The sequence below is a fragment of the Ambystoma mexicanum genome, chromosome 1q (assembly GCF_040938575.1).
Source record: "Ambystoma mexicanum isolate Mex_15411 chromosome 1q, UKY_AmexF1_1, whole genome shotgun sequence".
In the NCBI taxonomy this organism is placed as follows: Eukaryota; Metazoa; Chordata; class Amphibia; order Caudata; family Ambystomatidae; genus Ambystoma; species Ambystoma mexicanum.
Window position 1 is genome coordinate 1,302,815,891 of NC_090922.1, and position 25,887 is coordinate 1,302,841,777.

Sequence of the window (25,887 nt, forward strand, 5' to 3'; positions counted from 1 at the left end):
ACAATGGTAGAAGTAAATCTCAAAAATTATGATCAAGAGGGTGGTACCTCAGAGAATGATGCTGGCAGTGAACTGTCCTGAATATTTTGATGACGACATGGCCCAGGTGCCTGTCCCAGTATGGACTACAGGACCCTATGACGTAGGCCTCTTGAAGGGGGTGGGAGAAGTGAAAATTAAGCTAAAACCAGTAGCAATTCTACCCAGGGCACGACAATATCCCATGTCCAGAGAGGCAGATGAAGGGATTTTTAAGAGAATTTCTGCCATGATGGACCAGGGCATCTTAGTGACGTTTGAGTCACCATGTAATACATCATTGTATCCTGTGAAGAAAAGTAAAGGGGGGGTCTTGGAGGCTAGTGCAAGACCTTAGACCAATAAACAATATTGTTGAGGCTGAGTTCCCTCTAGTCCCTAACCCGTCTACAATATTATGCAATATACCCGTTGAGGCAAAATATTTCACGGTGATTGATTTGAAAAATGTATTTTTCTCAATCCCGTTGCACCGTGACTCACAAGATCTGACGTCATTCACGTTCAGACAAATGCGTCTGAAAAGCACGATGCTGCCACAGGGGTACTGTGAGTCCTGCAGATGGATTTGAGCAATATTACACTTGAAAGTGTTGTCTTACAATATGTGGATGACATCCTAATTTGCAGCACCACAGAAGAGCAATGCAGGCATGATTCTGTTCAGCTATTGACTATACTGGCTGAGAAAGGATATAAGGTTGACAAAGAAAAGTTACAATATTGTCAACAGGAAGGGCTGTACATAGGCAAGCTGATATCACATGAAGGAAAGAAAGTGACCCCAGAAAGGGCTGAAGCCATATTGAACACGGCTAAGCCACACGCGATAAAGCAAATGCAGAGCTTTTTAGGCCTGTGCAACTATGATAGGACATGGGTCTTCGACTACAGCTCTTATACTAAGCCTTTACTTCAGGCCCTAAAGAAGGCCCAAGTGATGAAAGAAAATATTGAATGGTCTGAGGCCATGGAGAAAGGGTTTGCTGAACTCAAGCGAGCTATTTGTACAGCTCCAGTTCTCGGAATTCCCAATTATGCAGAGGAATTTTACCTGTTTTCACACACAAATGGCAGCATCATGACGGCAGTGCTCGCTCAAAGAATCTCGTTGGCGTACAAGCACGTGGTATACTACAGTGGGAATCTGGACCCATTAATGAGAGGTCACTTCCCATGCAAACAAAGTTTAGCTGCCACAGCGTTCGCCATAGAGAAGGCGACAACCATTGTAATGGGATGCTCCATGACGTTGTATGTCGAGCACACATTATTTGCCATTCTAAAGAAACCAAAGGACACATTGACATCTCAGAGAGCTTCTGCTTATGAAGTAATCATATCAAAACCATTGATTAAAATAGTCCGATGTAACATAGTAAACCCAGCTATGTTAATCGCAGAGCCAGTCACTGAGGGAGAGCCGATACATGACTGCGCGAATGATGAAGAATTCTATGATCAAATTCCCAGGGTAAAAGAAAATGCCTTGGCAGGAGGAGAGACCGTCTTTATTGATGGGTCTTCTAGAATCGATCAAAGTGATGGGAAAAGATACACAGGCGTTGCTGTGATAAAGCACACAGTGAATGGAGAGTTTCAAGTGCTTCTTAGTGCTCGAATACCGTCTCATTATTTAGCACAGGCTGCCAAATTATTGGCGTTGATACTCACCATTGAGAATCATGCAGATCAGGAAGTAACAATGTACAGTGACTCCACCTATGTGATGTCAACAGTGCATGCAAGCTTAGTACACTGAAAAAGGATGGGTTACCTCTGAGCACACGGCATGCCAATGCAGCACGCAGCCTTATTGGACAGGCTGATTAAGGCACTACAGCTCCCAGTGGGCATAGATGTCGTGATATGCGCCACCCACACCAAGGGAACAGATATTATCTCACGTGGAAATCAAGCAGCAGACACGGAAGCCAAGCGTATGACATCAAAAAGTGATACGGTTATGGCAGTGGAAGCTATCTATGCCAATTGACTAATGATGCTTACACGAACCGCACCTGAGGGTTACAGCAATTTTGGGCAAACACAGTTAATGGAACTCCTAGGGGAGGCACTGCAGGAACAGAAGAACCTGTGGAAACGTTGAGGGTGTTATTTAAACCTCTCTGACAGCTTGTGCTGACAAGACAACACTGGTAAACCAGTAATGCCTATAGCCCTATTAAAAATAGCGCTGGAGCAACTACATTACCCAGCCCATAAGACAAAGGAGGACCTAGCAGCAACGCTTGCGGAAGACTGATTCATACCGAATTTAGCAGAGCATGTTGCATTTTTCATGGTGAACTGCATAATCTGCCAGCAATTCACCGCCGGGCACACATTAAAGGTAATGAGAGGAGTCATCCCCAGGCCAAATGGGCCTTTTCAGCACTTGCACGTCGATTACATCGACATGATTCAAGTATGCAACGGGTACAGATACTTAATTGTTGTGGTGTGTCCATTCTCTAGATGGATAGAGGCAGGTCCATGTACATACCCAGACTCTACCTGTGCGGCCACATTTTTAGTGAGAGAAGTATTCCCCAGGTGGGGGGTGTGCAAAGTCAGTTTGTTAATTCAATATTTGAGCAGATTAGCTTGCTGCTTGGTATAAAGCACAAGTTCTCGTTGGCGTATCATCCACAAGCTAATGGGATCTGTGAGAAGCTTAACGGTTTGTTAAAGGAAAGGATAGCCAAGTTGAAGCTTACTCTAAAGAAGGGATGGCTGCACTGCCTTGCAGTGGCACTGTATGCTCTTCGGAACCAACCCGGCTCAGACCATCATCTTATGCCACACGAGATAGCCACAGGAAGAAGAATGAGAACTCCCCTAACACCCCGATATAGAGCTAGATGTGATGCCCAGTCAACAGGAGAGGTTTTAGGATCTGAAATGCAAAACTATCTGAACTGTATGACATCTTGCCTTACTGTAATTTCAGACCAGCCGCAGTGACGGCGAAAGGGTGCAGCGCAGCACAGAACACAGAAGGAGACATTACATCAGACTCAGTTCAAGGTCTACATGTTCCACTCGTCTTCTCTGGAGACGCTGTCCTTGTGAGAAACCATACAAGGAAAAGGTGGGACGAGCCAAGATTCAACTGCACTTTTATCATAGAGGACTGCACTCCATCCGCTGTGAAGCTACAGGGCAGGAGAGCGTGGATTTTTCTCGGTGATATCAAACCCTACATCGGAGAAGGCCCCCTGCCTGCACCCCAACGAGAGGAATCGACGAGCAACGGGGAAGAATCACAACACGGGCAGACGAGATCCATGACGAGGAAGAAGGATGCATGACCAGCTAGACAAAGAACTTTTGTGCAAAAAGTTGTGGCTTCATTTTGGACATTCCTCTAAGCAAAGAAGGGGATAAGGACATAAAAACGGACACTCTGTGCATCCTAGTTGCAGGGTGAAGAAGAAAATTACATGTGTAAGCCACAACATAGTCTGTTGACTTTGATCTTTGGACTGAGGCACGCTGAAGCCTTGATGATAAAAAGACTATGCCAAATTTTGACCAAAGACATTTACATTGGAAGCAAATACAGTATCCCAATTTGTTCAGCACCGAGACCTTATTCAAAATCACTTATGGTGTCCCACAGTATAGACATCACAAAGGACGTGGTCACCTATTTCAACCTAGTGCTAAGATCATACCCGTCATTGGTAGGGAGGCTCACAAGTGTCACAGACTTTCTCCAAGATCCTGAAAACGAAAAAATAATAAGACAACTGTTTACTGTCATTGCCGAACAATTTATTATACTCCCTGAGTGCAGTAAGGAAGAATCAAATGTTCCCAACACGGGCAGAAATAAATGAGCTTGTCAACACACTGTTCTTTCGCATAATCGAAGACTGTCCAACCATTGTCATCGAGACCCAGCAAACACTGAACATTTAAGCCATCTTTTGAATAAGATCGCAATTTTGGTCGCACTCCACGCACACGGACAGTGCAGACATTGTTTACATAAAGGAAAAAACATAATCCTGAACCCAGCAAGACAGGACAGATGTCCCTGTCACCAGAAGACAGTAGATTGGCACACAATGTCCTTTTTGCCTAGTCACTGACTTTCCAGAGCTGGTGGGGAGACCTATCGAGGTTGACGTCCTCACCTTCATCAGAGATCCAGCTAATGTCACACAGATGGGAATGCTCCTGCATGGAATCATACTCCAAGTGGAACTTTCCAATCATCAGAGAGATTATCTGAGGAGATTTTAAGAAAACTTTCCGCCGAGAGACAGATCGAGGGAGCAGAGTCAAGAACTCCATTTGTTATATTTGTTGTTATTTTTTCCCTATTTCTTCATACTGACCAGTGCCCAACATGTCCTCAGGACTGAAGCAGATTTGAGGGGTGACTGGGAGCTTACCTACTTTGAACATGCACAGTAAAAGGACTCAGTGAAGTATTACTTAATTTGATTTTTCGCATAGTCTAGCAAAAGAACTGTATCCTGAAATAAGAAACAATTGTCACTCACAAAAGGGGGGACACTTTTGGAGCACCAGACACTCCTAAACACAGAACTCGAAAGACAATATTGTTTAAGGGAATAATAACATTGACATTTGGCGAATGATCGAGATGGGGATCCAGAGCAGCAACCTGATCCTCCCATAAGCAGAGAGGCATCCCTGCTTCTCTGGAAGAAAATGCTGCCACCTAACATACAAAACGATCATGTACCATGTATTGTATTTATCATTGTTTTACTGTCATTAACGATCAGGACTGCATTCTTTATTGGTGCATGAAGCGTTCCAATTTCAGCGCACCCACATGATGATACACGCATGAAACCCACAAGAGCGCCCAAACCTTATATAGTTATTCCAGTCCCTAGAAGATCTGATGGTGGAGTTAATGAACTTGAAATGGATGTAATTAGCAACAATATACACACACTTGTGGTAACGAATGAAAAGAAAAGCCGGAGACAGGGTCGCAAAGAGATGAATGGAGTAACATCACTGACAACTACACGCATGCAAACACTGAATGTACATGAAACAGGCCTAGCATAAATGACTGCAGAACCACAAACCAAAGCAGCAGAAAAGAAGAGACTGCCTGCCATAAGGAACTTCACAGAAACTGTCATGAGAAAAGAGTTAAGAGAGAAGAGTTAAGAGAAAAGCCAACAGAAGCAGTCATATCAGAATCTCTTGAGAAAACAAGGGCCAAATAAGAAAAACTCGCCGCTAGGACACGAATGTTAGTAGACCTACTATTCCCGCACATAGTCAGAGCGATGAAACTGCATGAGGAACTGAAAAAGAAAACCACAGAGACTGCATTACCCAGCATATATGTTCCAACACAAGGGACAAGTACCAGTTCCATAATACAGCCATATACCGAACTAGTGTCAGGCTGGTTGGCATGAGCATTTGCACGCAGCAGAGAAAAGATGCATGAGAACCAAGAAAGAGCTGCCAGGCTCCTGTCCACTCAAATGGTGCAGATGAAGAGACCTGCACCATGGACCAAGATACCTGAGAACCCTCCAGCAAGAAAGAGCCATACAGATGCATTCAGAGATGTAGTAATAGCAAACTATATGAAAACCTTAAGAATCAAGAGAAGCATGCATGAAGACAACATTGAACTGAACGATTACCTGGATAGCACAGCACACTTAGGTGACAACATTTGGTACCAGCACATGAAGGAAATTGGAAGACGAAAATCCAAAAGAGAATGCTTCGTTTGCTCACTCCTACCGTACAGCATGGGGAAGTTCAAGATCTTCGTGGCTGTAGAAATCAATGTCCCGACAGCACACTGTCTCTCACACATAGCAATGTGAAACAGCTTATCTCGATGAAGATGATTGTGTCCAGAACATTAAGACGAGAAACAGAGCCCATACTGGGAATCATGTAATCGGGTACGAGAAGCCTGGAGTTAAAGGAACAGGAATACGATGGGAAGTGAACCCAAAACTAAATGTCCAAGGAACAACTCCAGAAGAGGCTCAAAATTGGAAAAACAGGCCAAATGCAGATTTGAGGAACAGTGCTTTCACCAGACGGTTGGGAAAAAGGAGTAGTGCTCTTCAGAGCATGGATGGTCCTCAGAGCCTGCAAGGAGGCAAATGAAAACTCACAAAGACTGTGCAAAACACTATGGCCTAAATTTACAAAATTACTGACATGGATCGAAGACAGAGGAGGACCCCTGCAGATAGTGCTGTAAGTGATTTCAACCCGGCACTTCACCTAAGTCAATGTCTAGCGTGGGATGCACAATTGAAACCCTTAATTATTCATTTATGTCTATAAGTTCTTTTATTTCTGAATGATGTACCACTTATATCACGCCCCTCTCTTTGAATCCCCCCCCGGTCACACTGAACCAGGAAGCAGGCTGGTTTGCAAAGTTAAAATATTTATTTATGGATTTCACAATATATATATGACACTATTTTAATGGTTATACAATAATCACCAATGGGGTGATGTCACACTAACAGTCTCTTTAATCTCAAGGAGTAATGATAGGAAAAATAATGCAGCACAGTGGTAATACTTTTGTGTGGGTTCAATCAAAATGCAATATGATTACTCTTTCCCCCTGCACACTACTCAATCCCCCCAATATGCAATATAAATAGATGGAAAGAGAGAAAACAGGTTTCAGGAATGCAGAATTCAACAACATAGTATCAATCCCAATTTCCCCCCAGCAAACACAGAGAGAGAAACAGGAATGATTGCAAACTTGTAAACAATGGTTTAAAGTTGGCTTTGCATGAATGGTAAAAACACTGAAAATGGATTTAATTCACTGAAATTGTTTTAATACTAGTGGGAGCCACTTTGTATGATTTCAGGCAAACCCTAGCAATGATTAATGAGTAACTAGCAAGTTGAAAACGTAAATTTGAGGTCGGGTGCAATGAACAGCTATTTCACACGTTATATATTTGAGCCAAATGAAAAATGTGCGGCAAACGTTTCCGCGTGCAGTAAGCGCGATTGCGGAATAACTATAAGGAGGTGAAATCCGGAAAGCTTAGGATGTTAGCTTCAAGTAGACACTTAAATTTCGTTTCTAGCATAAACGGTGAAGAAGTTATGAAGGTTTTTGTGGGGGTCGTTTTTTTCAGAAAGAGGCAAAATTGCAAAAAAAATGTGCTTTTAAAATTACAAACAAGGTTTCTTTACACTAAGGGTAGACTATGAAGATGCAAACAACACGACAGCACAGCCACCAGCCCAGGATATCTCTGGATGGTTTTGCCTGCCAAGACGCTCGCCTTTCTACAGAAAATATATATCAGCACAAAGATGATTTTAACACTACTATTACAAAAGCACTATAGGATAAGAGAAAGAGTTCAGACAAGACAAAAAAAATTTCTAACAATGCAGTTCTGGATATAATAGAGAATGGGTTTGGATAGGGATGACTTATGGACAATACATAGGCTAGTGACAATCCTATGCTATGGATACTCACTACCAATGTTTGGACAGAACCGTCAGGGATTCTGGTCAGTCAAGATTTCTGGACAGCAATTCTGCTAGGCACACCGGACTGGACTCAAGGCGCTCTGGTCTGCACTCAGCGAGTCACTCTGGACACCGCACGGTGGGACTGGACTGGATCTCACGGGCTCTGGTTCTGGTTCACAGCTACCTGGTCACAGCACGGCTCTACTAGGTTGGATCTTTGGATTCTGGCAATAATTCTTAGCAGGAAAGGAGCTACAGCACAGACAGGCTGTTCTTTGGTTCCCCCTAGAGATCTGGGGTAAAATCAGGTTTCTGGATTTTTAAAGGCCAAGCTGAGAAGGGTTCTGCTTTGGAAATGGGCCTTTCTGCCTTCAAAGTTTCTGGAGTCTGGAATATGGATTTGTCTTGCAAAGTGCTCTGTCAGCAATTGGTTGGTGGGTGAATGTGTGTTCCTCGTGAGCCCTCAGCTGTCTCTATTTATGTGTTTACTAACGGGGTGGGTATACTGAATTATCCTAGGCACACCCCTAGGTAATCCATTGGTTAGGGTCTTTCCTCTCCCTTGATTGGAGAAGAAAACAGGGTGCCATCATGACGATGTGGTTTATGATGCAGGAGAAACCTCCCCTTTGTTTTTGCACATGAAATCTACTTTTCATATAATACATATTTACAATTTTACAAACTTGATATTAATAGCATATCTAGATCACATATTTTGTGGAGCAAATATTCATCCAAGCCCCGTTGCTGTGAGAGCTTGGGCCTGGATTTGGCAACTTTTTGCACTTTTGGTCCGGGACCCAATGTCTGATTTGTCCACAATTTTATACTTATGTGCGCATGATATCTGGGCATAATCATATGAAGTTTCATGTTTCTGACATCAATACAATTGCTACAAAACCCGATTTTTCCCTACACCTTCTCAGAACATCGCACAGAGTTCTGAGTCCTTTTAAACTGTGCACCAAAAATTCACATTAACAATACTGTAATTTTACAATTTTTACAAATTCGCACAGTCCTTTGTCAGTCCTTTTCAAAAATATACTTTAAGAATCAACAAACATGTCTGTTCCCGGCCCAAAAGTTTCTGGTGGCTCAAGAGCAATCCCCGCCTTCTTCCTTCTGCAGAGGCTACTGTTGACACTTGCAATCTGCATATCCTTTCAGCTAAAGAAGTCCTTTGTCCCTCCCAGGAGCAGCAGCCCAAATCTCCTCCCCACTTCATCAACACCTGAATGTGATTTCCTGGGTTTTGGTGGGAAGCAGGAGAGGTGCCTTTTGCTGAGACTAACTGGGGAATTTGCTTTGTAGTTTTTGGCTTGCATCAGGTTACTTTAAAACTCACTTTGTTACATTTTTCTTTGATGAAAATAAACTTATAATTTTTAAAACAGGCAAACAGAACTCTAATTCCAGTCTTTAAAACAGGGAGATTAAATAGTTGCAACCTATATTACTTTTGATAGCAGGTCACTTAATTCCAACTATTTGATTTTAACTGCACAAGTTTAAGCTTCTAATGCAATTACTGACAGCTGTCATACAGGCGGCCGTGGTACTGCGCCCATATTTTGACAGATTTTCACAGGCAAGCACACTTTTTAATGTGGATATTCTGTTGATAGATTCTGATTTTCCTGACATTGTGTGCTCATGTTGATTCCTTAAATGAAGTGACGGGTAACACCCAGCAAGGATGTTGGATGTTTTCTGATGTTTTGAACCATTATTTTGTATTTTCAGGAACCAAGAAAAAAGGATTTCAGAGCAATTTCCGGGTTTCCTTGCAATAACGCACTGCCTTTCATGCAGATTCCATGTTCACTCGGTGGGCAGTCCAGTGACAGGTTTCAGCAGTGTGGTCTCCTTCCACTAGTGACACAGGCAAAGTAGATTGGCAGCCATATTTTCCGGTTTCAAAGCGCAATTTTCATAGGTTTAGCGCGCATATGGCTTTTTTGCTGCCATTTTGCTGATTCTGGTGCTACCGGCACACAGGGCGCAGGGCAGAGCCTAGTGGGTTAAAACATCCCACAAGCCCCTCCTTGTGATTTGACTTGTGACCGCCCGTCAAGGGGAAGTCGTGAGATTGGGATGTTCACTTTCTTTTCATTCTGGTCCAAATGGCAAAATTCATCTGCTTCTCCCATCAGTGGTGGATCGACAGGTTCTCCTCGCCAGTCCCAGATGAGAGTATGGCGCGATACCCCGGGCCCCTTGGGTTTTTGTTCCGGCCCCGGGTGTCCTCCTTGATACTTAGGATCCATGGATTCAAATTCTAGGATGACAAAGCAGAGCATATTTGTAGACATTTCCCCACCACTATTTATGTAGTGGGGCAGACGCATACATTTTGACATATCAGAAAAAATCTTTTCTGTTTACAATTTATTGATTATGCAGAGGGAATAGTTTTATAGTTGGAATTCTATGGAGCTGGAATGCCCCCCTCTGGGGTTCCAGACAAATCCTCTAGTTGCTGCAGAGTGTGCCTAGGATGGCAACACTTCAGTGGTTGATGTGAACCCACTTATCTTCCCCCTCTGCCAAACTGCCTTTGGGGATAGGGATTTTGTAGGCAACTGGTGAGATTTTGTCTACAATTTCAAAAGGACCCTTCCAGCTAGGCAAAACTTTGCGCTTTTTGGCCTGGTTCCTTTGGAAATTGTATAAGTAGACCTGGTCTCCTACATGGTATTATTTTCTAGTAATCTTTAGGTCATAGTGGGTCTTCATACTGTCTGCAGATCTTTCTAGATTTCGCTGAGCATAGGCAAAAGCATGTTGAAGGTGTTTTCTCAGATTTTCAACATACTCATGAGTTGTGGAGGCATTGATCAATGTCTGCTCTTGGATTCTGTAGAGTAGATGCTGGGGAAGCACCATCCTTCGTCCAGTCATCAGCTCAAACGGTGACGTTTTAGTTGCAGATGAAGGGGTAGATCTGATGGCCATCAGGACAAAAGGTAGTCGGATGTCCCCACTTGGCCCAGAGTCTGCCACAATTTATTTTTAGCATGCTCACAATTGTCTTGTTGTATCTTTCTACTGCACCACTAGAGGCTGGTCGGTAGGCAATGTGTAATTTCCTTTTGACCCCAAGTATCTCCCACATCTTTGTCATTACTTCGCTAGTGAAGTGGCCACCTCGGTCTGACTCGATCCTTTTGGGTAGTCCAAAACATGAGAAGATGTGGTTGATCATCAAGGCAGCTGCTGTTTCTGCCTTGCAATTTGGGACCGGGAGACATTCCACCCATTTAGTGAACAAGCATGTCACAGTCAACATGTACTTGTTCCCCCTAGATGAGCGAATCACGGGCCCGATAAAATTTACTTGTAAATATGACCAAGGAGTGTCATCCCCCTCTTTTGGAGAGGCACACGGTGTGTGAGGGATGTTGGCTGAAATTTTGCACACACAAGACACCCCTTCAAGTATTGGTCGAGGTCCTTCCCCATGTGTGGCCAGTATGAAACCTCTGTTAAGATTTCAAGTGTTGTATGAAACGCCCTATGACCGGCTGTGGCCGCATCATGGGCGTGACTTAGCACCAGGCTTCGGAATGAGGTAGGGACCACCCACTGATCATGGCCAGCTAGGGATCTCCTCACAAACAAACCGTCTTGGATTCGGACATTTTTTGGACATTTCATCAACACTCTGAGGTCCTCTTTCCCTATATAATCGGTATCCGTCAGGGGAAAGTTCTCAGGGTCCTCAATGTGCTGATAACCCGTTCCGTAGATAATCCGAATCTGTGATTATGACCTGTTCGTGGAGTTGGTGTTGGACAGCAGTGAGGATAGCTTGATGCACAGCCATCAACTCTGCCACTTGACTACTTCGGGGACCGATTTTGACCCAGCGGAGGGTTCTGGGGCATCATTCACCCATGCATTCCCTACGCCGGCCACAAGTTCTTTTTCCCCGTTGTTGTCAACATGGTAGGAGCATCCATCCACATAGACAGTGGGCATTCCCTCACACTTGTCTTCTTCAAAGACTTTGTGTGGGGAATTAAGGTATGCCTCCATGTTGTCCTTGATTTTAAGACTTTCGTCCTCGAGACAGTTTTCTTTGGCATCATCATGGAAGTCAGCCAGACCTTGTGCGAAGGGACTCTTCTTGTTTTGGTCATATATGGCCTCCACAGGAAAGCCTTGCATTGACAGAATCCAGGAAGTAATTTGGGAATTGCTCACATTTCCGGGCCGGATTTTGTCACTTTGGAGATATTGCAGAGGCTGGTGTGGAGTCTCCACTATGATGTGTTCCCCCTGGGTAAACAGGCGGTAATTCTACAATGCCCACACCGTTGGCAGGAGTGCCTTCTCACAATCATTGAATTTTTCCTCCACAGAGGATAAAGTTTTACTCGCATAGGAGATTACTTTGTCATGCTTTTGATATAATACTGCAGTCAGCATGTATTTGAGAACCCTGTCTCCAAGAAGAACTCCTTGTTTTTGACAGGGTAAGCTAGGCAAGGCGCTTGTGAGAGGCTTCTTTTGAGTTGTCTTACTGCCTTAGCTTGTTCTGGACCCCACTCCCACGTGACCCCCCCTTCAAAAGATGAATAAGGGGTCTTGTGATCTCTGCGTAGTCCTCAATATACTTTCTACTGTAATTAGTTAGTCCAAGGAGGCTCCTTATTATTGAAGGTGCTGTGGACTGGACAAATTATCCCACGAGACTCAAGGTTCTTAATTATTTCAGTAAGGGACTCCATCGATGCGAGAGGCAAACAATATTGTTTCACAAACACTGGAGTCATGCCAGGGTCCGTGGGAATTGTTGTTGTGTGAATGTTGGTGCGACCACAGTCATATGAGTCCACCGCAAATAGATCTTGAAAATCTAAGAAAACTTGTTTCAATTTTTGCTTTTGCTCCAGAGTCTCACAGGCATCAGCTAGGTTGACTCTCTCTTCAACCATCTGCCTGAAGCCTGGAAAGACTTCCGGTTTTGCTATCTCAGCGGCCTCCTCCAGCTGGGTGGAGAAGTCCCTGGTCACAGTGCTGATTTGGACTGGTGGCTTCAGGTGGGGAAGGCAGTCCTCGCAGACCTGGAAAATCACCTCATCCTTCCTGAAGTCACAAGTCGCATCTTCCTTACCATACGGGCAGGAAGTATACACCAAGAAATTCCCCCATGCCGGGTAAAGATCCTGTCTGGTGTTGTTTCATCATCGCTATTATTGTCAAAACAGTCCTTGGGGATTGGTCCTAACAGTTCATTACCTAAATCTATGGAAACATTTCGGTCATCAACCGCCATTCCAATAATGGTGCCTGCGGCCAGAGTGATACTCTTTAAGTCGCTGTTATCCACCTCTATTGGAATGGTGTCATGTTCTATGTTGATTAGTGGTGTTGGGTTTACCCCCAACCCTTGCTGTTGGAAATGAGCATTAAGATGGATATAGGCATAAGGGTTTTTCAATTTCTGTCCTCTTTTAACTTTCACTTCCAGTGAGAATTGTCGGGTCCTTTCTGGGATGGTGACTTCTCTCCAATCTGAATTTCAACTGCATAAGGCAGCAATTGAGCTGCTCTAAATGCGTTCTCTGGGTCATCCAAGACCATGGGATTACCCGCTAATTGGGACCAAGCTTTGAAGTTTATTAGGTCCAAAATAATGGCAAAGCGATTTAGAATGTCACTGCCTAAGTAAAATGCAGCAGGGACATCTCGCACGACCCAACAATTATGGACTATGCTCTTATTGCCTATGGAAATATTGAGCATACACCTGCTAGTCAGGAGATGTTTGGAATTGGGTGTTTCCAGATCCATTTCCCATTTGTCTATCAGTTTAACTGTGGGAATGGCTGGATCTTTTGGGAGTTTACAGAAAAACATGGCTTCACTGATGAAGCTCTTCCCGTTGTTCACACACACTCGGGCGAGGACAGAGTCCTTCCCTTCATTTAACTGAATATGGATGAACAACTGCTCTCCAACTTTCTGAATATCAGCCAGGCTTTCAGCTGATTTTTCATCTTTCTGGACTATAGCAGTGGGATTTTCTGATTGTGAATTTGTAAAGAATTTCAGAGTGTTTCCTTCCTGTGTGGAATGTCACCTTAGACTGGAAGGAAGGTTGATTTTCAGAAATAGAGAGGACCCCGTCCACCATCACCAGTTTGCTATCCTACTGCTATTACTGTCACGTCTGGGATTTGATTATTCTGGAAGTGAAATTCTACCTGGTCAGATTTTTGTTCAACCATGTGGCATGTGCCGTTTAAACTAACATGGTTGACACTCTGTTTTAATTGTATTGGTCAGCTAGTCTGGCTCCAGAGGACCTTGTTTACACAATCTATTAGGGGTGACAATCTTTGCAGGATGTCATTCCCTAGTAAACCAGGGGTGCCCTCTGGAGTCACAACTATGACCGGGTGCTTCACCTTGTGTCGCCCAATTTTAATGTCCAAATTCTCAGTCCCCTCAACGGGAATATCCTTCCCGTCGAACTTCTGAAGTTGTCCAGGAAGAGGGGTGAGAGGAATTTGGTATTTCTCCGCCCTTCCCGAATTCAGTTGATCAAAGGCCCTTTTTGACAGAAGGGTAGCTTGGGATCCGTTGTTCACCAGTGCCAAAATTGTACACTCCCCCTGTATTTGGACCGGGGCATAGATTCTTCCCTCCTTCTCCCCAAGGGTGGCACAGATAATGTACATTTTTGGACAAATGGTGGGTTAATTCCTTGGTTTTGGACACTGAAAGAGTGGTGATTTGGGCAGGATTCTGTTTGGTGTCTTGGGAATCTGAAAGGCAAAGGTGACAGCTAGATATGGGGGATGTTTCGGCTCCCCTGGTCCTGGTTCTGGGCTGCCCCCCCCTTTTTGGAGGCAGTCACCAGGATGGGTTTGAACCAGGGGATTTACATGCTGATGATCCTGGGGTTGGATGATGGGCGGTGCTAACTCAGGACCCACATCTACCCAGTCTGGATTGGGATCCTCTGGGACTCATTTTTCTTTGGGAGGAGATCCCCCATCTCTGAAGGAGAAGATCCTTTTCTCAGGATCCTCTGAGGATCCCTCTCCTTCAAGACTTGTACCTCCTCCTCAAAATGGGCCTTTTTGGGCTCTTTATTTCTCCTACCCCCTCTCTGCTCCTTGGGTTGCAGACTTTCAGGGGCAGGAGATTTTGGGTCCGGTTCCTGGGTTTCCAAGGGCTTTTGACAAGTGGGGAAGGAAGCTTCCTCCAAGGCTTTAAACCCCCCATTCCCCTTGTGCCTCCTCCCTGAGAACCGGTGGGTTGTCAGGGTTCTTCCCCCGTCATTGCTCTGGTGCACCAGGTCCCGGGTTTGAGGCATTCTGCGCCGCCATGCTCATCTGAGGGTTCTGTTGAGCCCTCAGCATTCGACCCAGATCCTGTGCCATGTTTTGGACCTGGCGCTCTAGTTGTGACACCCGCTCTGGCTGGTACGGGGCCCTCATGTCTCCCCTGGGCTGATCCCGGGAAGGGTAGCTATCACTTCTCCCAAAATACCTCAGGCTAGGAAAATTTGGGTACCCCTCCACCCTTGGCCTCCGCTCTCCCAGATTGGGCTGTCTGGGCTCAGGAAAGTGGGGACAGAAGGATGGATTGTTTTGGGGGTTGAAATTTTGCGGGTACCTTGGGAATTAATTCTGTCCAGTATTTGGGGGATTACTGCTCTCCTGGGGGAAGTGAGGAGGGAAGTTCCCTGGGTTAGCTGCTGTCTGGTTGGAACTCCCCCCCCCCCCCTCCTTGGGCTGGAGGAGCCCACACATAACCCAGGATGGGCCTATTCCCCTTATAGCGGGGGCTGATGTAGTCAGGGGAGTTAGGGGTCCCATTTGTGGGGTTACCTCCCTGGCTCCCTGTTTGTGATCGGCCCGAGGGCCTTCTGGGCTTGGGGTTGTTTTGATTCTGTGCAGGCAGGTTTTTAGGCCCCCATCTCCAAATCTAAAATGGGGGTAACCTTCACCTCCGCCACTTTAGCAGCAGCAGGGGTGTTGGTTGTTTTGAGGCTTTTTGGATTATTTTTGTTTTCCACTGGCTTTTGCACCACATAAATGCGTGTGGCTTGTTCAATGACCCAGTCTAGTGATCTTTTCTCGTGAAAGTCTCTCACTAGCTGGGTCATGATGTACTTGGGGAGAGCATGGAAGAAAGTATTCACAAACTCTTTGCTGTCAGTGCACACCCTTCTGGTGGTCTGCGCAAAGGAACGCTTTAATTCTTGAACACATTCTTGTGTGGCCTGATCTTCCCACATTGCACGTTTTAGGCTGCCTTGCAAGCCTCCTGAGGATTCCTGTGCACAGAAAAATGTTTCAAGATGGCCACCCTATAGGTGGGCCATCTAGAATGATTCTGATCCTCCAGCCCTGCAAAGAAGCTGGAGTACTCGGGAGAGAAGGTCCATTTGTGAACTCCAGGACCCTCTCGCTCTTCAGAACCCCATTCCTCCTCACCTGAGTCTTCTGTGGAAGATTTCTTTCTTCTTTCCTTCTTCTTGGGAGTCTTCTTCTTTGAGAAGAGATGTGGTCGTCCCCGGAAAGAAGCCACTCTGGGACCCTAAGAACACAGGGGAACAGGGGACCCCCTTCTGGAAAACGCTGGAAGAGAGGAAAAAAGCAGTGCTTAAAAAAACCTCTCGGAGTGTTGAGTGGCAGGTTGGAATGGAAGATGTTTAGCTTGTTGTCTGAAGTTTGTAATATTCATTCGGTAAGCAGAACAGGAAAGTGAATGCTTCTGATAATCAATTAAAAGATACTCAGAGTCGTGGAGCTGGAGGAGTATCCACAGTAGACAGAAGATTCCTGTTAGCTGAGTGGAAGAACAGAAAGCCTCCGCCGCCGGAAGTACGGGGGAGAAACAACAGGTAAGTGTGAACCACAGAACGTGAGACGAAGCTAAGGTAAGCGGTCCGTAAAGAAAAGAAAGAAAGTCTCCTGAGATTAAGTTAGGGAAGTGAAAGGACAGCGTACAAATAGCAAACCCGAAACACCACAGCGAGAGAGAGACGAAGTAAAGGCAGCGCTGCCCCCACCGTGATACCGGAACTCAGGCGGCAGGCGAACAGTGATAGAAATCCAGAGGGAAACATAACAGCAAAGGGAAGGCAAGTTCGGAAGAGGAAACTAGGGATACAACAAAGGAAAATTATTAGCGGGATGCTAATGAGGATGAGAAAGCGACAGCACCCGGAGTGGAAAGAGAAGGGTTGCAGCGCACCAGACAGAACGGTGGGTGTGTCTAAATACCGGAAAGGAAACAAAGGAGGAAAAAAGACTAGACCGGGAAATGAGGAAGTGTGGCAATCCTAGTGGGACATTTCAATGGCGGCGGAGCTTCCATCTACTCCTTACCTGCCATGACGGAGTGCGCAGACAGCGCATGACACCATTTCACATATTGAATACAGCTTTGGCTGTCCTTCAAATGGAAAGTTTCCATCATTTGTTCAAAGAGCTCAAGGTGCTCCCAAACCGAATATTTCGCTTTTTTATGATAGGGCGTGATGACGCTCCTAATGGCCTTTATCTGTTATAGGGTATCCTTGAGCAAGGCTCTTTTGACCTTGTTGGCTTTTTTGATTCGGGTGACCCTGGTCCACTCATCCTCTGACTCAGAGGCACTGCTACCAGAGGTGCCTGTCTGGTCTTCTAGGCTCTCCCGGATTCTCCGAGCCTGGGAATGGCTGGCAGAATGTGGGGCCCTAGTTTCTTGAGTCCTGTGGCGCTTAGAGGAGTCTTCTGATTCCTCCTTGCTCTCAGGATTTGCTGAGTACCCCCCACCACCACTGTCCTAATTGGGCAGAGGTTTTCAGGATGCCCTTAGTGGGCCTACTCTCATGGAGTTCCCCACTAAATTTTACAGCACTTGGGAACCCATACCCAGATGCCGCCCATCCATTCCTGGGAGGTGCTGATCTATGAGTCCCATATTCCTCCTTGGATTGAACTGCCATCCCCGTGGCTCTTGGCTCATGTGCGCCAGTGGACATGGGGGTGGCAGAGTCCATGGATTGGAAGAGATGAAGGCCTCTGAAGCTAGGGTTCCTGGGTTTATGCTCAGGTGTTTCCCTTTCCCAGCGGACCTCATCTCTCTCAGCCCCGGCTCCCGGTTGCCATGCACGAACCTGAGCTTTCTGTTCCTCTATCAAGGCCTTGCTAGTCTCTATCAGTTGTTTATGCATAGCTATCTGTCTGCGGAGCCTGTAATTTTTCTCACAGAGAGCCTCATTGTCTTTCTGTGCATCCTGTGTCATTTTAGAGTAGTGGGCCAGTTTCTGCTTGTGGAGGGTTACCTCCTAAATCCTGTCCTTACTGGCCTGGTCCTTCTTGCTAGAGCATCTTCCACCCTCCTTGTGTGCTTTAACAGTTTTTCATGGTCTTTTTGGAGGTCACACAGTCCCTGAAGGGCCAGGTGATTTTCTTCCATCTTCTCTATTAAATAGTACCCCTCTGTGCAACCAGGTCGTCCCTCTGTCTTTGGAGTGCACCAGCTTTCTGGCGCTCCTCATCAAATTCTGCCTGGGTGTCCAGGTCTTTCAGGATTAATTTATTATTCTCTTATTTTTCTTGGTCTTGGCGGTTTTGCAGGGTGACTACCTGCTCTGCGCATGCCCTGTTAACATTTATTTGCTGTTCCAGCTTTTTCTGGCTCTGCAGTAGAGAGTCCAAACTTTCGTGGCACTCCTTCTGCAGGGCCAGCGCTTCGGTATCCTGCTCTACCTTCTCCTGCTGCAGGATACCCATATCTTCTTTTATTTTTTATCAGGTACTGCCTGGTTTCATTTTCCGATTCCTGGCTCCTTTGTAGCCTTTGCTCTGCAGAGTCCAGTTCAGTTTGGGCTTTTTCTAATGATTGTAGTTGCTTGTTTGCCAGATCTAGGTTCTCGGCATATTTCTCCTGTATTGCTCCAATGTGGAGGTTCAGATATGCGCTATTTTGGCAATCTTACTTTGCTCTTCTTTTACCTTAGGGGCCCTATACAGTTCACTCAGTGCCACATGTAATGGACCCTGATCTTGCTATATATTTAATCCTGTTGCAGTGGCCTGTTCTTTAATTCCCTGCAACCACACATTCTGATCCTGCTCTGTCCATTCACCCCTGACAAATAATTTATGCAGTAGATGTTCTTTTGCCATATTGATTTCTACAAAGGTTGCCATTCTGGAAATATTAATTTCCTTTCTGACTTACAGGAGTTTATTTTATTTTTGCAAAACAGACTAAGTTCCTTAAAGTGTTTCTATTGAAGGGTGCTGTTCACAGTGTAATACAGCGTGGTAGCCCAACAGGGTTTATGTACCGTCAGTTAGCACCCTGTATTAGACTGTCATAAGTGGTATGTCTAATTCAGAAATCCCGGACATGAGCCTCCCAGTCAATGCCTAGCGTGGGATGCACAATTGAAACCCTTAATTATTTATTTATGTCTATTATTTCTTTTATTTCTGAATGATGTACCACTTATATCACGCCCCTCTCTTTGAATCCCCCCGCCCCACGGTCACACTGAACCAGGAAGCAGGCTGGTTTCCAAAGTTAAAATATTTATTTATGGATTTCACAATATATATATCACACTATTTCAATGGTTATACAATAATCACCAATGGGGTGATGTCACACTAACAATCTCTTTAATCTCAAGGAGTAATGATAGGAAAAATAATGCAACATAGAGATAATACTTTTGTGTGGGTTCAATCAAAATGCAATATGATTACTCTTTCCCCCTGCACAGTACTCAATCCCCCCAATATGCAATATAAATATATGGAAAGAGAGAAAACAGGTTTCAGGAATGCAGAATTCAACAAAATAGTATCAATCCCAATTTCCCCCCAGCAAACACAGAGAGAGAAACAGGAATTATTGCAAACTTGTAAAAAATGGTTTAAAGTTGGCTTTGCATGAATGGTAAAAACACTGAAAATGGATTTAATTCACTGAAATTGTTTCAATACTTGTGGGAGCTGCTTTGTATGGTTTCAGACAAACCCTAGCAATGATTATTGAGTAACTAGCAAGTTGAAAACTTAAATTTGAGGTTGGGTGCAATGAACAGCTACTTCACACTTTATAGATTTGAGCCAAACGAAAAATTTGTGGCAATCTTTTCCGCGCGCCGTAAGCGCGATTGCGGAGTAACTATAAGGAGTTGATATCCGGCAAGCTTAGGATGTTAGCTTCAAGTAGACACTTAAATTGTGTTTCTAGCATAAACGTTGAAGAAGTTATGAAGGTTTTTGTGGAGGTTGTTTTTTTCAGAAAGAGTCAAAATTGCAAAACAAGAATGCGCTTTTAAAATTACAAACAAGGTTTCTTTACACTAGGGGTAGGCTATTAGGATGCAAACTACGCGACAGCACAGCCACCAGCCCAGGATATCTCTGGATGGTTTTGCTTGCCGAGACGCTTGCCTTCCTTCAGAAAATATATATTAGCGCAAATATGATTTTAACACTACCATTACAAAAGGACTATAGGATAAGAGAAAGAGTTCAGGCAAGACAAAAAGAATTTCTAACAATGCAGTTCTGGATATAATAGAGAATGGGTTTAGGGATGACTTATGGACAATACATATGCTAGTGACAATCCTATGCTATGGATACTCACTACCAATGTTTGGACAGAACCGTCAGGGATTCAGGTGGTCAGTCAAGATTTCTGGACAGCAATTCTGCTAGGCACACCGGACTGGACTAAAGGCGCTCTGGTCTGCACTCAGCAAGGCACTCTGGACACCGCATGGTGGGATTGGACTGAATCTTACGGGCTCTGGTTCTGGTTCACAGCTATCTGGTCACAGCACGGCTCTACTGGGTTGGATCTTTGGATTCTGGCAATAATTCTTAGCAGGAAAGCAGCTACAGCACAGCCAGGCTGTTCTTTGGTTCTCCTTAGAGGTCTGGGGCAAAATCAGGTTTCTGGATGTTTAAATGCCAAGCTGAATAGGGTTCAGCTTTGGCAATGGGCCTTTCTGCTTTCAAAGTTTCTGGAGTATGGAGTCTGGAATATGGATTTCTCTTGCAAAGTGCTCCGACAGCAATCGGTTGGTGGGTGAATGTGTGTTCCTTGTGAGCCCTCAGCTGTCTCTATTTATGTGTTTACTAAAGGGGTGGGTATATTGAATTATCCTAGGCACACCCCCTAGGTAATCCATTGGTTAGGGTCTTTCCTCTCCCTTGATTGGAGAAGAAAACAGAGTGTCATCATGACGATGTGGTTTATGATGCAGGTGAAACCTCCCCTTTGATTTTGCACATGAACTCTACTTTTCATATAATACATATTTACAATTTTACAAACTTAATATCAATAGCATATCTAGATCACATATTTTGTGGAGCAAGTATTCATCCAAGCCCCTTTGCTGTGAGAGCTTGGGCCTGGATTTGGCAACTTTTTGCACTTTTGATCCGGGACCCAATGTCTGATTTGTCCACAATTTTATACATATGTGCGCATGATATCTGGGCATAATCATATGAAGTTTCATGCTTCTGACATCAATACAATTGCTACAAAACCCAATTTCTCACCACACCTTCTCAGAACATCGCACAGAGTTCTGAGTCCTTTTAAACTGTGCACCAAAAATTCCCATTAACAATACTGTAATTTTACAATTTTTACAAATTCGCACAGTCCTTTGTCAGTCCTTTTCAAAAATATACTTTCTGGGCTTTAAGAATCAACAAAAATGTCTGTTCCCGCCCCCAAAGTTTATGGTGGCTCAAGAGCAATCCCCGCCTTCTTCCTTCTGCAGAGGCTACTGTTGACACTTGCAATCTGCATATCCTTTCAGCTAAGGAAGTCCTTTGTCTCTCCCAGGAGCAGCAGCCCAAATCTCCTCCCCTCTTCATCAACACCTGAATGTGATTTCCTGGCTTTTGGTGGGAAGCAGGAGAGGTGCCTTTTGTTGAGGCAAACTGGGGAATTTGCTTTGTAGTTTTTGGCTTGCATCAGGTTACTTTAAAACTTGTTAAATATTTCTTTGATGAAAATAAACGTATAATTTTTAAAACAGGCAAACAGAACTCTAATTCTAGTCTTTAAAACAGGGAGATTAAATAGTTGCAACCTATATTACTTTTGATAGCAGGTCACTTAATTCCAATCATTTGATTTTAACTGCACAAGTTTAAGCTTCTAATGCAATTACTGACAGCTGTCATACAGGCGGCCGGTGGTACTGCGCCCATATTTTGACAGATTTTCACAGGCAAGCACACTTTTTAATGTAGATATTCTGATGATATTCTGCTTTTCCTGACATTGTGTGCTCATGTTGATTCCTTAAGTGAAGTGACGGGTAACACCCTGTCATGATTCCTGCGCCTCATGTCCCCAGCCCTCCAAGATGTCAGGCTGGAGGCAGTCCACGATCACCTGCATGGCCTCAAGGGCCTCTCCATCCCTCCATAGACCCACTTGGAGTCAGACTTGGCGCTTGTGGCACCAGACTCACTCACTCCCATAGAATAACATTGGGGATTGCACTATAACACAGTTCCGGGGTTTTGTTTTGTACCAACTAGAGACATTTCCATGCGCTTGGCTGTTATTGCAATTTGTACTTATGTCGCAGTTTGTGTGGGGCAGGTAAAGGGGCTTTGACCCCGACCCCTTGAAAACACAGTCGAAAGTATTGCTCCACACTTCAGGAACTGCGCCACACTGAATACTAGTGAAAATGTTTGTATTTATTTATTGCCCTTTATGGATAACACGTGTTTCGACGCACCAGTGTCTTTTTCAAATCAGGGCTAATAGCAAAACTATGTTCCAAATCTAGAGTTCCAATTTGATGAAACAAAGTATCACGGGATGAATCCCCCTTCAAGTCACACAAAATCTCCTGCCGTCTGGTACTCTAGATTTGGAACATAGTTTTGCTATTAGCCCTGATTTTAAAAAGACACTAGTGTGTTGAAACACGTGTTATCCGTTAAGGGCAATACAATAAATACAAACCTTTTCACCAGTATTCAGTGTGGCGCAGTTCCTAAAGTGTGGAGCAATACTTTCAACATTGGGGATTGGACTTGTAGTGCATTGATGGGGGCAAGATGGATGCCCCCACATATTTCGGTTCCCAGAACTGCATGCGCAGTCTAGTCTTTTGGGTGTGGTTCAGCCCAGAGACACCTGGGATACCCAGAGACTATTTAAGCCACGTCCAGGCTGAGAAACATGCTTTGTGTTTTTTGCACCTGCAGCGTGACACTCACTGTGTTCGGATCGGTCTCCAGTAGGCCTGCATCTTTCTTCTGCGCTCAACTCCATCAAGAACAAGAACACCGTTAGGAACGGCCTTACCTTGCGGCGCTTCTGCCGATCATTCATCGCTTCTTCTGTTCTGCGGGCATCTTCGGCGGTGTCATTCCCATCCCGACACGCCGCTTCCTAAGGAAAAGGGAAAAGAACAGAAAAAAAGGCATTAGTAAGCATTCAGCAAATCTTTGCTTATTTTTAAAGACTGTACGAGCTTCAAACGCTTACCTGAATCCCAGCCGCTCTGGGGGAACTCTGTCTCCGGAACTTCTCATCCATCTGCACGAGGGAAAAGACACTCCAGGTTAGCGTGGAAACATCTAGAGGCACCGCATACCGCGCTTACTCACCGCATTTCTTCTTCATAACCGGCATCCACGCTGAAAAACGTCACGGCACCTAAAAGACACAGAGAAAGAACTCAGTTCAATACAAATACAAAAGGGTTGCATCGCGCATCGCGCTCTCACTCTCACTCTCCTTCAGCGCTACTCATCTCAGCAGCACGTCGCCATCCCCGGACGCCGGCCATCATCTAAGGAAGGAAAGGAACGAAGTTAGAGAACTGTTCAAAAGACTCATTATACTTACCTGTCAGATTCTTGCCAGTGAAGTAACTAGGCAGCAACGAGCCTGCATCAATCAACACGCCCCTGCGCTGAAAGCAGGATGGAGAGCACACTTTCCAAGAAAACAAGGTGAGCTGTGGATCAAAGGGAAGGGTTGGACCACGGGGAAGAAGGGGTTCAAGCACACAGAGACAATAGGGAGTTAAACTCTAACAATCATGTGTTTCAGGCCCAGTCTCCAGTCGAGTAGACTCCAGGGAAGGGTTCGAGGTCATAAGAGGTCAGAACAGGCTGAGTGACATCCCCGTGGATACCAGGTGAGCGTTACACACCCAGCAAGGATATTGGATGTTTTCTGATGTTTTTAACCATTATTTTGTATTTTCAGGAACCAAGAAAAAAGGATTTCAGAGCAATTTCTGGATTTCCTTGCAATAACGCACTGCCTTTCATGCAGTTTCCATGTTCACTCGGTGGGTAGTCCAGTGACGGGTTTCAGCAGGGTGGTCTCCTTTCTTTATTGACACAGGCAAAGTAGATTGGCAGTCATCTTTTCCGGTTTCAAAGCGCAATTTTCATAGGTTTAGCGCACATAGGTCTTTTTGCGGCCATTTTGCTGATTCTGGTGCCACCGGCACACAGAGATGTCGCAGGGCAGAGCCTAGTGGGTTAAAACATCCCACAGTGCCACTAGAAAGTCTAAAATTGTGCTTCAGGAACAATGGCACAAGAAAAATGGGGAAGAATCAAAACTGCCGACACATTTTTGAGGCTCCAGGAATGACTCATGGGACTGCAGTGATCATGGATCATTATTGGGCATGTGGACCCAAAGCATACATCAGACTACCGAAAAACTGGGGAGGTATTTGCACAATAGTGAACGTCCACGTTCCAGCATTAGTGATCCCGAAAAGTGACCTGAACATTGATAGTTTCCCGAAAGCAGATGCTCATCTGAGGAAGAAGAGATCTGTGTAACTGATAACCCGAAAGAAGAGAGAGTATTACTTCTCTGCTAAATCAGAAGAAGCATTTCATGCAATCCCATATGAACACAGGCTGTTCAGCCTCACCTCATCAGTGTTCATAACGATTTTCATGCCACGAATCCAAGTTGGAGTAAATACTAAATGGTTACAGATAACCAGATGGGAGTTACTGCAAACCATCAACACGACAATAAAAGGATTCAATGCAATCAAGGAAGAGTTAAGAGCCATCCGACTGATGACTCTCCAGAACAGATATGTACTTGACATGATCACAGCTATGGATGGAGGAGTATGTGAAAAAATAGGAGAATCATGTTTCACATTTATACCCTCTCACAACGAGGAAAATTGAACTTTAACAGAAGCCATAAGTATGCTGACAAACCTGCAGAACTAGATGATCAATGAAACCGACGAAGTTGATGATGACAGCTGGTTTGGATCACTGTTTTCATGGGTTCCACAATGGATGGTGGATGCATTCAAATTCTTGGGAGCCCTGCTAGTGATGATATTACTAGGATTTTGCATTATCAAGATAATAATCTCGCAATGCCAGAAAACTGTGAAGAAAGCCATAGGGATGAAGATCATGATTGATGTCAAACCAGAATGGAAGCCCAGAGATCTTACCGATGAAGAAATAAGAGACTTTGTGAAGGATAGCAAGCACGCACGAGAAGGTACAAAGTTTCTTTATCCCAGAAAACGCCAAAATTATGAAGGAAAATGGATTTACTGCAGCCCAAACTGACAATGTCAGCTGATGACATGGAACAAAGACGAACATGCAAGGACAGCAGGAAGCCTGAGAGGGGTGATAAAAATATGGACTCCAAAGACACACTTCTTCAAACCATCATGTACAAACCCAGAAGATGAAGAAGGAATTAACCCAGAAGATGAAGTTTAGATAAATACAGAGGATCCAAGTGAGATGAATCCACAGGAGGAAGTGAAAGTGGTCGCTGAATCGTCCAGAGGGGGGAGTGTAGAGGAGGTCCCAAATAAAGCCTGCACTCCAGTCACCCATTTTGAAGTACCAGGATAATTCACACCGAAATATGTGGCGTATGATGAGCAAATAAACCAGCAGAGAGCCGCAGTAGGGCCCTGCCCAGTACCTATCAGAAGAACAATACCTATTGAAGTACCAATAACCAGACAACCATGGACATTAAGGTACCCATTGAGAAAACCCTACCAGCAAATGAAACGAAATGAAGATTGCTTAAGTACTATCCAGGAAGAAACCAAAATGTCCTTAATGGAAGACGAATGGTGACATCACGAGGGCCTGGATTAACGCACCCATAGAAGATATGACGACACAGGGATGACACAAAGAGACGAAATGCCATGAATAAAGATATCGTGAAACTGAAAGAAGAGAACGTTGATGAAAGACAAAGGAGCTTAAACTGTAAGCAGGATGAAGATATTCAACCAGCTAACGCCTGTACATATGCTTGTAACCGCAAGAAAGATAAGAAAAC

General features: G+C 44.7%; 1 protein-coding gene across 12 annotated transcripts in view; it reads left to right on the forward strand.

Moving 5' to 3' along the window:
* CYB5RL (cytochrome b5 reductase like) overlaps nucleotides 1-25,887 on the forward strand; it is a 225,896-nt gene that overhangs the window by 27,182 nt on the left and 172,827 nt on the right. The window contains exon 1 of one of the 12 annotated variants that reach the window (XM_069642142.1): nucleotides 5,473-6,270. The exons of the other annotated variants lie outside the window; for them this stretch is intronic. The gene's annotated coding sequence lies outside the window, so the exon portion shown is untranslated. Of the gene's footprint in view, nucleotides 1-5,472; nucleotides 6,271-25,887 lie in introns of those variants that run through there. 12 annotated transcript variants of the gene reach the window in all.